A 12963-nucleotide genomic window follows, 5' to 3' on the forward strand; every position below is an offset into this window, starting at 1 on the left:
AATACTTTGGATTTACTTCCGCATAAAATATACTCTTTCACTTACTATTTTCCGTTTTCAACATAAATAAGGTGCTTTAACAAGGAAACTTCATCTGAGCTATATAATAAATGCAAATACTATGGGTATATAAGATAGGAATAGTAATTTACAAAGTCACTTCCACTTAGCTGGGTAATGATTGTAAATTACTGCCTGCTTCTGAATCGTTTGATGCAAAGCTGGTAGAAGACATTTTGTAGGGTTAAAACCATAGAAGAGATCGTATTGCAGAAATGTTCGTGCTGACATTGACATTAGATCAGCAGGGACTCTCTATACTATCGACTTCATAAAATAGAACTCAAACTTAGGTTAATTGATCTTGACCTGTTACCATGGTGTCAGACTCGTTTTGCGTGTGTTATTCTTTCAAGCTTGGGTCCTGCCCAACATCGTGCTTCATAAATCTATTTAACTCTGACAGTTATCGCACAGCAGGGTCTAGACCCTTAATAAACATAGGATGAAAATTATTGCAATGAAAATGACATCCGAGTGTACTGTGTTACTGTACAAGAAACTATTTTTGTCTATCTAAAATATGAATATATGTAATTGATAAAAATGTACCATATCAAAAATGATTTAAAAAAATGAGAAAAATATCAATCAAGCAAAAAATGTAAAAACGAAAATGCTGAAATGTCAGGTTAAATTTATTGTTTACCAGAAGGGCTTAGAGAATATAATCTGTCTTTGTGCTTGCGTTTTGAGAGCAGAAAATATTTACTTTTATAGAACAACTGTATCAAATGCACTTCTCGTGGATAATAAAACACACCTACGTCATATGACTGCAAACGAACACCTATTTTAGTCGTTTCAACATGCATTAAACTTATTTGTGGTATCTTCTAAAATCAGTATAGGTTTTGTAACTTAAAATCTTACAAGCTAAAATTAAAAATACAGTAGTTAAAAGAGAATTCAATAAGAATAAATATATAATTCAAATGTTGTAAAGCATCATGTAAAACAAAAGTATCTCATTGAACAGGAATATTACTAACGAAATAAATTATAAAATATGTATTTGAATATACTCAATACTTACAAAATATTTCTCTTTGAAGACGTTTGATACACACCATTGACAAAACACCTCTCATTGAAAAAGTATGATACACAATAGTTAGAAAACATCTTTTATTGAAGATGTATGATACACAGTAGTTACAAAATATATGTCATTGAAGACGTATGAAAATAAAAGGGGAAATATTCGTCTTCTTTTCTTTGTTGTTACCATATGTGGAGCTTTCTTACTCAGTCACTTCTAACCAGCAGTCCATCGTCAAACTCTTTAAAAGCTAAACGAGTGAAAAAGGTGTAAGAGGAAAAGACAAATAAGTTTCAAATCTAACCTTTAAACCGCCATGCGTCAGGTTATTACATTAACCTGGAGGTTCTCAAAATACAGTGCCTATAAACAGCAAATCAAGAATGCGACTTTAAATGAAATGAAAACTGAAACAGGAGATATCTTGAAAGAAATGAAAGACAGGCCAGGAAGCAGGATTCTACGCGAAGCAAAATAAATCCTGAACAGTCAGAAGGCATTTTTCTCAATAGGAGGTGGAGAGTGGGCATGGCCTAATGATTTGGAGCCCAATAATGCTCGTGGCCCTTTACCGTAAACAGTCTGTCTGTACTTTTGAAATGTGGGCATGTTGTAAGAATAACACTAAATCCTCTATTTGCTGAAATAAAAGTAGCTCAATATTTGACAGTATATGCTATTGACTATCTATCGTCCCTCTAATCTGAAATAATTTTTAAAGGAATCCCTGATAAAGCTGTCCACACATTTATTTCCAAATAAAAGTCCGATTTGTTCGATATCTCTATAACTCTAACAGGATAGCCTAGGAAAAGCTGAAAAACATAAATAGACATTCCCAAAGAAAAGCTAGACGAGTGAATAGAAGAAGTAACAAATTACAGAGGTTGTTATAAGAATGATGAAGCATATAACTAAGAAATGAAAGTATCTTTCTACAGCTATCCAATCAAGGTTTAAAGAAGAGTTATTGACTGAGTAGAAAAAAATCCAGTGTAGTCTAGAAGATAATTATTTTCTGCAATGTTTAGGAAACGTACACAAATATTCACTTTCAGTTCAATCGTATAAATGGTTAAAGGAAGCATTAATACTCAGTTTTTAAAATAACTATTGAGATGCATAAGTGATATACATTCAGGAATGAATGAATAAATGCTACTACATGCTCAATATATGATTAGAGCAACGAATTTAACCAGAAGTGAAGCGAAATTGCACGTTGAATTTGTATTTTGCATTTGTTTAAATGGGTAAAGTACACATTCTTCTATGTCCTAATAAGTTTATTAATGCATGATTATAAAATAGTGTTTTTGTAATTATTCCTTATACTGTAAATGGCTGAAGAACCGACAAAATCCAATACGAATTTATGACTGCAAAAACGTAAGCGGTAATTCTTAAGAGTATGAGTCAAGGAGAAATCGACGTCAAAAATACCAAGAAGTCGGTGAGTGACCACTGACGGACATTCAAAGATTCTACGTGTCAAGTAAGATTTACTATTAATTCATTAGTAACGTGAACTTGGTGGATATTAATTCCAGCTTCCTTATTTTAAGTACTTCAGATTCCATAATTAAATTAAGATCTTAACAGGTTTATTTAGAAACTATCTTTTTTGAAAGAGTTTAAATTCTTTTTTCTCAAAAGAATGTATTAATGGAAGGTTTAAATAATTTATATACAAAGATTAAAAACTATTTCCTTTCTTCTATTTTTACACAACCCTGAAAGCTAGATCACTTATATGAGAGCCTTTTCAACCAATCAGTTAAATTATTGGAAACTTACGGGAATTGATCCTAAAATAGGATTTCCATACAAGTTCACCCACATACGAAAATATTCTGTCTAAGGGATATAAACTTTATTACATCCAACAGAACAGACAACATATAAGAACGTTTTATTAGAAAAAATAAATTTAAAAGATACATAAAAAATGACGTTTCTATGAAGTATATCATTTCCTTTACCTAGTTGCAAGTATCATTTTTTCACAAAAGAAACAATCTCATTTAAAGCAAGGAATTGCAGCTTCTTTTGTATTGTCAGACTTACATCGATAATTAGAAAAAGATCTAAAATGATCTTAAGTTTTTTTCATACCTTGCGGAATTATGTTTTACCTTATTATCGGTAACCTGGTCGTTGTGATTTTAAGTGTAATTAACGTTAACATAAATTCCATAACAAGGAGTCACAACTAACGAATTAGATTCAATGGGATGATTCTGTCTCGTTTAGGCATTGGAGATAAGAAAACAGAACTTGTAAGATAAAGTAATTGGGATGTTTAATTTAACATGTTTTGGGCGATTGCCAAAAATTCAAGATATTGATAGGAATTATATGGTTTGTAAAGCACTGCTTTATTCAGGTCTTTACTTTCTTTAAAAAATTCGAAACATTGAAAGGGTTATTTATCCTTGCAATTAGAAAATTTGAAAATATTGTAAAATCTGCGAATATAAAAAAAGTGTTTCAAACAAGAAATAGTCGTTTCAAAACTTAGTTCAAGAAATGTTTAAATATTTAAAGTAATCAGATTGAAAAACAGAGAAAGTTAAATGAAAATTTGACATTCCAAAGTAAACTGAACCTTAACCTATGTAGCGTATGCATTCAAGTCAACTCTCATGAGAGCACCTGACAACCGCCCGGTATGGCCAGGTGATTAAGACACTAGATTCGTAATCTAAGGGTCACGGGTTCGAATCCCCATCACACCAATCATGCTCGCCCTTTCAACCGTAAGATCGTTATAATGTGACGGTCAATCCCACTATTTGTTGGTAAAAGAGTAGCCCAAGAGTTGGCGGTGGGTAATGACAACTAGCTGCCTTCCCATTAGTCTAACACTGCTAAATATGGGACGGCTAGCGCAGATAGCCCTCGAGTAGCTTTGAGCGAAATTCAAAACAAACAAACTAGTCTGTACTGTAAAATATATCTTTAGTGTTGGCGTTTATGTTGTGTTAACTTATAACCGACCTCTGTATTCAATAAAGTAATATATATCATTCACTTACAGTACATAACTTAAACCTACACGTATTGATGTTACGTGCAGCGATAATTAACATCAGTCTTCTCGTATGTCTGTCATAATAAGTGTGGCATTAACCTATATAAGTCTGTGTGTTTGTCTATATATGTATATATATATTCACATATGTCTTGTAATTGAACGTTAGAAATTTTTCCTTAGTATTAATATAGAACAATGTATTGTTAGTTGATAGCACTGTTATTACAAATATATAGGTGTATGTTAAATGCGTTTTGAATAAATCAGTCAAAGCCTTGTGTAATTTATTTTGCATTTTAGTATCAGCAGACTTTCTGAATGGATTGGTCTCGTTTTTGATGGTCCATTAGTTACGAATCTTCAGTTGTACTGAAGTTAATTTTATTACAATGCTTTTTTGCGTTTCATTCCAAGATAACTCTGAAAAAGAAAACGAACAAAAAACAATCGCGATACTTTATCGAGATGTAAGTAAGCTATTCATAAGAAAAGGTTATATAACTTAGTAACCGCATCTTTGAGATGTATGTTTTGGATATTTCTTGCTGACTACGATTGTATGTGAAACAGAAACATCAGCGTGAACAAAATGTTATGATTGATGATGATTTATTACTAGTTCAGATATTAAACCTACAGACCTTCGGTTAGATACTTTCAAATTTGATTCTAACACTAAATAACCCTAATTTATTTAATTATACATCATCAACCATTTACTTTAAAAATATTTACACAAGAAAGTAAGTAGTTAGTCTCAAATGCATATAATATATAACAAAAAGGGTTTGGTTTGATTACTAAAATGCTAAGATTAAATACTCAATATTTCTCTGCACTAACCAATTTTACTTTACAACTGATGGACCAGAGCAAGAAAAGCAAATCAACAGCATCTATTGTCAACTTTTGGGTTATTCTCTGTAGATGTGTAAAATATTTCTTCATAAGATGCATTCAACAGTTTGAACGTGATTAAAATGTTACATACTGTTTAAATTTTCAGAAGTGTGGTTGTTCAATATTATAAAGAATTGCATACAAGTACCGAGAGGAAATTAAATGGTTTAATGTACTATAATCATCACCTTGAACATTGGTACAATTTCATAACAAAATAAAAACCACAACTTGCAGTTTCTTTATAGTTGTGCAAAGGTATACATAGCGCAACCTTCAGAAATAAATGCATTTGAAGAAAGATCGATATAAATTAAAGATTTTGGTTAGATACTAATCATGTAGCTGCAAATAGAAGGTTGACTTAAGTTTATTAAATGGTTTTATCAACCATATACATACATATAGTTTACTTTAAGCCTCTATATTTTCCAAATATCCTTTCATAACATATGTACATTAATGTAAAACTAGAACCACAAAAGATATATGAATCACGATTTACCTTTGAGTAGTATACAAATAATGCAGAATCAACACGTATATAACTACTATCTGTTTTTCCTTTGATGCAACAGGTACGAAGGTGACCCTTTGTGTACCAAAAGAAGCAAATGATAAGTCAGGTACACGGTAACATGTTAACACCCGCGTGAACCACTGTGTCGCACCCATTATACATATCATTGAGATTCAGACCACACTACATTTGGGTCTGCAGTAACATTAAATTACTTTGAGATAAATTCATAGCTGGAGGTCAGTATATTCTAAAGCTAGTTCTTTTACAACAGAACATGCATTTATGTATAAATAACACAGTTCAACATGTCATGATCAAGAAACACTAACATAAAACTTACGATTGTTCAAGTGTATGATACTCCTTGTTGACAAACAGCATGGGAATAAATAAAACATCATATGAAGTACATACGTTTGTGTTTACGTGTTATTACTGGTTTTCTTTTCCACGGAAAATGCTAAGAACGCTAATATAAAATACTTATGTGTAAAGATGGGGGTTTCTCCATCTGTGTCTCACAGAAACACGCACACCAGATTTAGAGTCTGGTTTTAGTAATTACAAAAACAAAACTCTTGAAGAATCGCTGTAACACTTTCTCTAACTTACTTCAAGAGGGCGTGGTTCATCATGTCGCGGCGCCGAAATTCATTCAAACCCTCTTATTACATTTTCTTTAAGTTTTCTCAACGTCAAGTCTCAGGCTTTCCTTTAGGCACGAAAAGACAATACAAATATTTGTCAGCGTCATCATCATTCGCCATTTGTGTTTTGCTTTACGTCACTCCTGTCGAAAGATGTTTTACTCAGGCTAAAGATGGCTTTAAAGTATCTACAGTTTATGCTTACATATTAATGCTGTTGTAAGCAGTATTGTGTGCGTACTTATAATTTTGATGGTCTCGATACATTCATTTCAACGTTGATAATACCCTTTAGCCTACTTAAACGATAGCTTCTTTATCGTCATTCATAACAAACCTCGTAGGTAACTATTATACGTTATTATAAATAGCTATTGTGAATATATAACACTACGTTGTTGTTTTTTCTCATATTTCTTGTCTTATTGGAAGGTAAGAAATATAATTGAAACCTAAAAGAGAAACAGTATAAACAGCTGTTTCGAAAATTTACAACATATGTTTTAGTCTTTCTAAGTGTTAAGAATGCAGAATTAGAAAATAATTATTTTTAGATTTCGATAAGGTAGAAACCATTGTATTATTATTTCATTGTCTGTTTGAAATTAAGCACAAAGCTATATAATGGGCATTCTGTGCTCTGCCCATCACGTGTATCGAAATCCGGTTTCTAGCGTTGTAAGTCCGCAGGTATATCGCTGTGCCACTGGCGCGCCTATTATTTTTATGACACAAAGAAAACCGTCCATGTCACAGAAGAAAATTCATCCAATTTTTAGGACAGTTTGACTGTTGTTAAGCACAAAGTTACGAAATGGGTTCTCTGTACTCTGCTCACCAGGGGTACTAGAACACAATGTTTTGTACTGTAAGCATGCAGGCTTCCTCTGAGCCACTGGGGTTTTTAAGGGCGGTATCGGTAGCAATGATATTATATGTAAATGCTAAGAATAAAGTTGTAACCAAACACAAAATAACCTTCCATAAAGTAATGAATAATAGATAAAAATTTTGGGCAAATAATAAATTATTTTCTGTAAAATAATGCGTTAAAATATTTGTTTACAGTACATAGAAATATCTCTTTGAGAACATTTTTATGGTAGATCAACAAAATAGATATTTAGCACTATGAAAGCAAATGCAAGGGATTACAAATTATTTCTTTGCGTAACATGTTCTAATGGAAGTTAAAATAATCAGAATTGGTAAATAGATAGACATTTTGAAACTTCACTGAATACATTTGAATTTTAAAGTAGGTTCAATTTATTCTTTTGTTTTTATCTTGATAACTATGTACAGATTAGTTTTGCTATCTTCAATCTAAGGTCTGCGATGTTGCCTGCCTGGCAATTTGATATGTAAGATACCGATATAGTATTTTTATTTACATAATTTTTCCATGCATGTATCTGCGGGTCCAATCGCCAACCTGCCGTGGGTATAATAGGCTAAGCCAGTTCAGGTGTGGCCTGAACCTGTGTAGGGAGCGCCAGGAAGGGAGCGAGATTCACTGATAACATCAACTGACCAGGTACCTAAGATAATGACTGGCGTCTCAAGCGGTGTGAGAAATTACGTGCCCATTCTTAGAGGTGGCAAAGTTCGACGTTCAAGGCCTATTTCAAGGACTGTATTAGAATGGATGTGTCATCTTAAGTTTTGAAGAGTCCTCAAATGTTTTTTATGTATTTGCTTAAGGTGAGTGTTCGTCTTCTTCAAACGTCTTTCGATGGCTAGGTTGCTTGTCTTGTACTCTTTGATTTAGTTCTCTCTACTATGGTTCTCTACGTTCTTCACTGATAGATCTGTCAGAGAAAATATCTGAAAAGTCCTGTTGTTGTTATTTTCGTAACAGTTTTCTAAGTGTTGTCGGGTTTAGTGGCAATTTCTGCATTCTGCTTGAACCTTCTACACTTTTCTTGACTATGATTTATAACATACCAATATATACTTATATAACACTGCAATTTATACTGTTTAATGTACAGGATGTTCGGAAAGTCACTGTGCACTTATATATTTATTAACAGACATGTTTCAATGTAGAATACAGGAGGTAAATATTAATGACAATTATAAACAATGTTGAAAGTGACCCCTGTTGGCATCAATACAGACCTGGATCCTTCTTATTTTGTTTCTAAACACTGCTATCAGTTGCTGGCTTGAAATAGACTGAATAAAATATGATTATAAAACTGCACAGTGACTTTCCGAACACCCTGTACATATGTAACTGAAATCAACATATTTCTATCAACCATGTAGAAATTTTGAAGTAGTACATTTTAACAGAAAAATATCTGTATCTATATTGATTATTCATAACTCTTCTTTTACATGGAGTAAAACTACTGAGTTATGCTATTATTACAAATAAGAAATTTACACTTTGCTTATTTCCTTATGGTTTGATTTGTTTTGAATTTCGCGTAAAGCTACACGAGAACTATCCGCGCTAGCCGTCCCTAATTTAGTAGTGTAAGACTAGAGGGAGGGCAGCTAGTCATCACCATCCACCGTCAACTCTTGAGCTATTCTTTAACCAACGAATAGTGGGATTGACCGTAACATTATAACGCCCCCACAGCTGAAAGGCTGAGCATGTTTGATGTGACAGGGATTCGAAGTCGCAACCCTCGGATTATGAGTCGAACGCCTTAACCATCTGGCCATGCCGGGCTTTTTTACTTATGCGACAATACCATTGAGTTTTGTGTAAAAACGAACGAGTAAGATGCAAAAGAAATTGTGAAACCTAATAAATATAATATCTATCCTAATCTTGACGAAATAATACTAAGTACTGTAAGCACACGTAAATATTAAACAGAATTTTCATGAGTTTAAATGAGTGTACAGGTGTCTTTTTGTAGAGAAACGCAAAATGTGTGTTAATTTAACACGTAAAAGAAAAACATTATACTACGACATATTTATTCTTTGCCAATTTTAAATTATTTTAAAATCACAAAGTCTGAAAAATAGCGATATAATTAAAATAAAGATACTTTAAATAAAGCTAATTAAACACAGCTAAGTTGGAATGAAACAGTATATTCTCGTATTTGGAGAAGTTAGTAACTTACATTAAAGTTACTATTCGTTATAAGAGCCATCTACAAAGAAAACGTTACTCTCAATGATTTAGTTTGTTTTTTTGTTTGTTTTTGGAATTTCGCACAAAGCTACTCGAGGGCTATCTGTGCTAGCCGTCCCTAATTTAGTAGTGTAAGACTAAAGGGAAGGCAGCTAGTCATCACCACCCACCGCCAACTCTTGGGCTACTCTTTTACCAACGAATAGTGGGATTGACCGTCACATTATACGCCCCCACGGCTGGGAGGGCAAGCATGTTTAGCGCGACTCGGGCGCGAACCCGCGACCCTCGGATTACGAGTCGCACGCCTTACGCGCTTGGCCATGCCAGGCCCCTCTCAATGATTTAAAAAAAAAAAAAAAAACAATAAAGTAAAAGCAGTTAAACAAAACAGATCTGTGAGAGAGATAAATAAAATTTATTTCCTGAAGTTGTTATTCAAACCCGAATAATAATCACACACCTGTATAAGCAGTATAATAAAATCTGACATGATTAAGATAATATACACTGTAACTTGGAGAAGGAAACTTGAACCTCACTTCTCTTAATTTTTATTACCTATTACATCACCCAACCTCTTCCCTTTTCAGTGTGCTGTTAAAATAGGTTCACAGATGTATATATGATCTTATGTAAATATACTTACTATCAAACACACATATGCTGGTCACCCTGGTTGACCTTGGCACATGGTATTAATATTCAATAATAATAATCTTGAAAATATAAATATATCCATCGTAAAATACGGTAAAGGAAACTCAGTTTCTAACATAATCTTCCTTCAAGACGTGCAAATTAAAAAATGGCTAGATAACCCCACTTAAGCTATAAACTTTCTGATTGGTCGAGAATTTATATATAACCCTATGATTTTTTCTTAATGCTTAAAATTATTATCGCCGTAGCAAATTCAGACATGTTCTTAACACTGCGTTTGTTCTTTATTGGATTACTTCAAAAAGTGTGCCAGAATGGAGGAGTAAGTTAAGAGTAATTATGCAGGTGGAACATGTATTTTAGATTACCAAGAATTTCATATTACGTGTATCTAAATGAACGGATATTTTTTTTCTGTTTTCGATAATTAAAAAGCCTTAAATTGTTTGTTTGCTTCTGAATTTCGCGCAAAGCTACACGGGGGCTATCTGCGCTAGCCGTCCTTAATTTACCAGTGTAAGACTAGAGGGAAGGCAGCTAGTCATCACCACCCACCTAGCTCTTGGACTACTCTTTTACCAACGAATAGTGGGATGCTCCTAAAAGAATATTATGCAAAAAAATATTATAACAGCTTTAAGGGAAATTTATCGATGAAGAAGAGCATGTGATTTCTTTGATAACATTGTTATTAAACTATGACTATTTAAAGATGAAATTAATTTAAATATAATTTTTTGGAAAGAAGCATAATTAAGTCGATGACCTTAAAATAGTCATAGAGCTAGGCCTAACGGTTTAGTGACATTAATGTGAAACATATTCGCCTTATTAGCCAAATCATAACATATTTTCAAAGAACGAAAGTATCTTACGATTTTATTTGATTATAATATTTGATTAAAGATACTTGAACATTAGTTAAGTGCTGAAATTTCCAGAATAATCTTTCTATAAAAACGTATTAAATGCCCTAATTAATTAACAGTGGATGGACACAATGATTAACCAGGTTAATAGTCTAGAATAGAATGTTTTGTTTCGACATAAGTTAGAATTCTAAATTAATCGTAAACCAATTTTAAACACATTTTGACAGTTTTTACAGATGGTACTTTGAAAGAAATTACAGTAAAAATTTGTAAATTGGGTCCACAAAATTCTAATTTTTTTCTATCACTTACATTAATTTAAAAAACAAACAAATTCTAAACGGTTTCCAGTTTGAAGATAATATAATCTATTCGAATTCGAGTAATTGGAATGTTTCAGCATATCAAGAATGTTAAAGTGACATATATTTACAGTATAATTTTAAATTACAGTCAAAGGGTTACATTAAAAATAACGATCATACAAAAATGATTTACTTTGAATTATACAAACATTACTGAACAGTTTTGTCGTGGAGTTCTTTGTTGTTGTTTTTTTAAGAATAACAACCAAATGTTAATATCTCAAAAGTTATTTTATAGATTTAAATATTTGCTTTCACCGAACTCCCACTGTATTTCAATAACCAGCATTTCGCACAAAAGTATTAGTAATATTAGTACTAGGATTATCTCGTATATGCTTTCAGCAAGGCATATCAGCTTATTTTGTTTTTAAGTTTGTATCTAAGTGAAATGGTATTCAATTAAGAAACACAACAATTATAATCAACATGTGTAAGACACTTTGGATGATGGAGGGCTTGAGAATTATGTGTTTAGTTGGCCTCGTTAAGATTGAATTGTTCACTTACTTTCTTAAAAATATACATGAAGCTGCTTCAGACATCTCCATTTTAGTCATGCTTCAAGGTAAAATCAATTTATCGTTATCATGTCTTTTCTATCTAAGATCTTCTTCCATCAGTGCGAGTCTTTATTTACCTGTGCTACCTCATTTTATGGTATAACTAGTCATCTTCACTAAGCCTTTCATGCTTTGCCGGTTTGTATATAGATACGTATATAGATATATATATGAAAAAAGTAGAATTGTATGCTCCTTTTCACATGTTTTTAAAGTCAAATAACTGTTTCAATAAGATGAGTAGCAATTATTTTGGTACTTTAGTAAATGCTTTACCATACATTTTGTGTACCAACTGCTTAAAAACTGAATTGACGCTTGAAGTTACGTGCCGAACATGTTGGGCTGTGAATCTGCGTATCTTGTGATGGCGTCCAGTTATCGCAAGAAAAAAGAAAGAAAATCGCTCTTGACACTTTGGGTTCATAGGTATGTTATAAGAGTAACGTCAAATCCTGTTAATTCTTCAGATAAAAGTAGTTCAATTTTATTCTCTTTACTCTATCACTTCAAAACTAGAAATAGCTAGCGCAGTTACCATTTAAGTAGCCTTTTACTATTATCTGAAAACAAAAGAAAAACAAAACTTTATGTTTAACAGAAGAAAGAGCAATAGCAATCATTTAAGTTGAACAAATGCTGATGTCAAGAAATTTACCTTAAATTTATACAGCTTAAAGCCGATACTATCTTTCTTGACTTTTTTCATTTCATATGACTTTACATATAAACAGATTTAGAATACCTAGTTTATACTCTTGAAACGCTAACCATTTAAAATTTTAGATTGAATAACATCCTTTACGCAAAAATTTTGTTATTTTTGTTAACTTGCGAAAAGAAGTAGCAACAAAAATATGTTTGTTTGTTTGTTTGTTTTTTGAATTTCGCACAAAGCTACTCGAGGGTTATCTGTGCTAGCCGTCTCTAATTTAGCAGTGTAAGACTAGAGGGAAGGCAGCTAGTCATCACCACCCACCGCCAACAAAAATATGTACCTGAGTATCATGAAATGTTAGTATATTTTTTAAAAATTAATTCCACCCACAATTTGATATTTTATAGCAATTTTCCTTATTTCATAATCTTTGTTTCAGGTATAGTAAGTTCTAAGTACACTTTATGTTGTTTAAAACACTGAATTTTGTGCTAATAAGTAGGAAATCGAGAAAACAGCGTTTTCAA

The sequence above is a fragment of the Tachypleus tridentatus genome, chromosome 6, assembly GCF_004210375.1.
Source record: "Tachypleus tridentatus isolate NWPU-2018 chromosome 6, ASM421037v1, whole genome shotgun sequence".
NCBI lineage: Eukaryota > Metazoa > Arthropoda > Merostomata > Xiphosura > Limulidae > Tachypleus > Tachypleus tridentatus.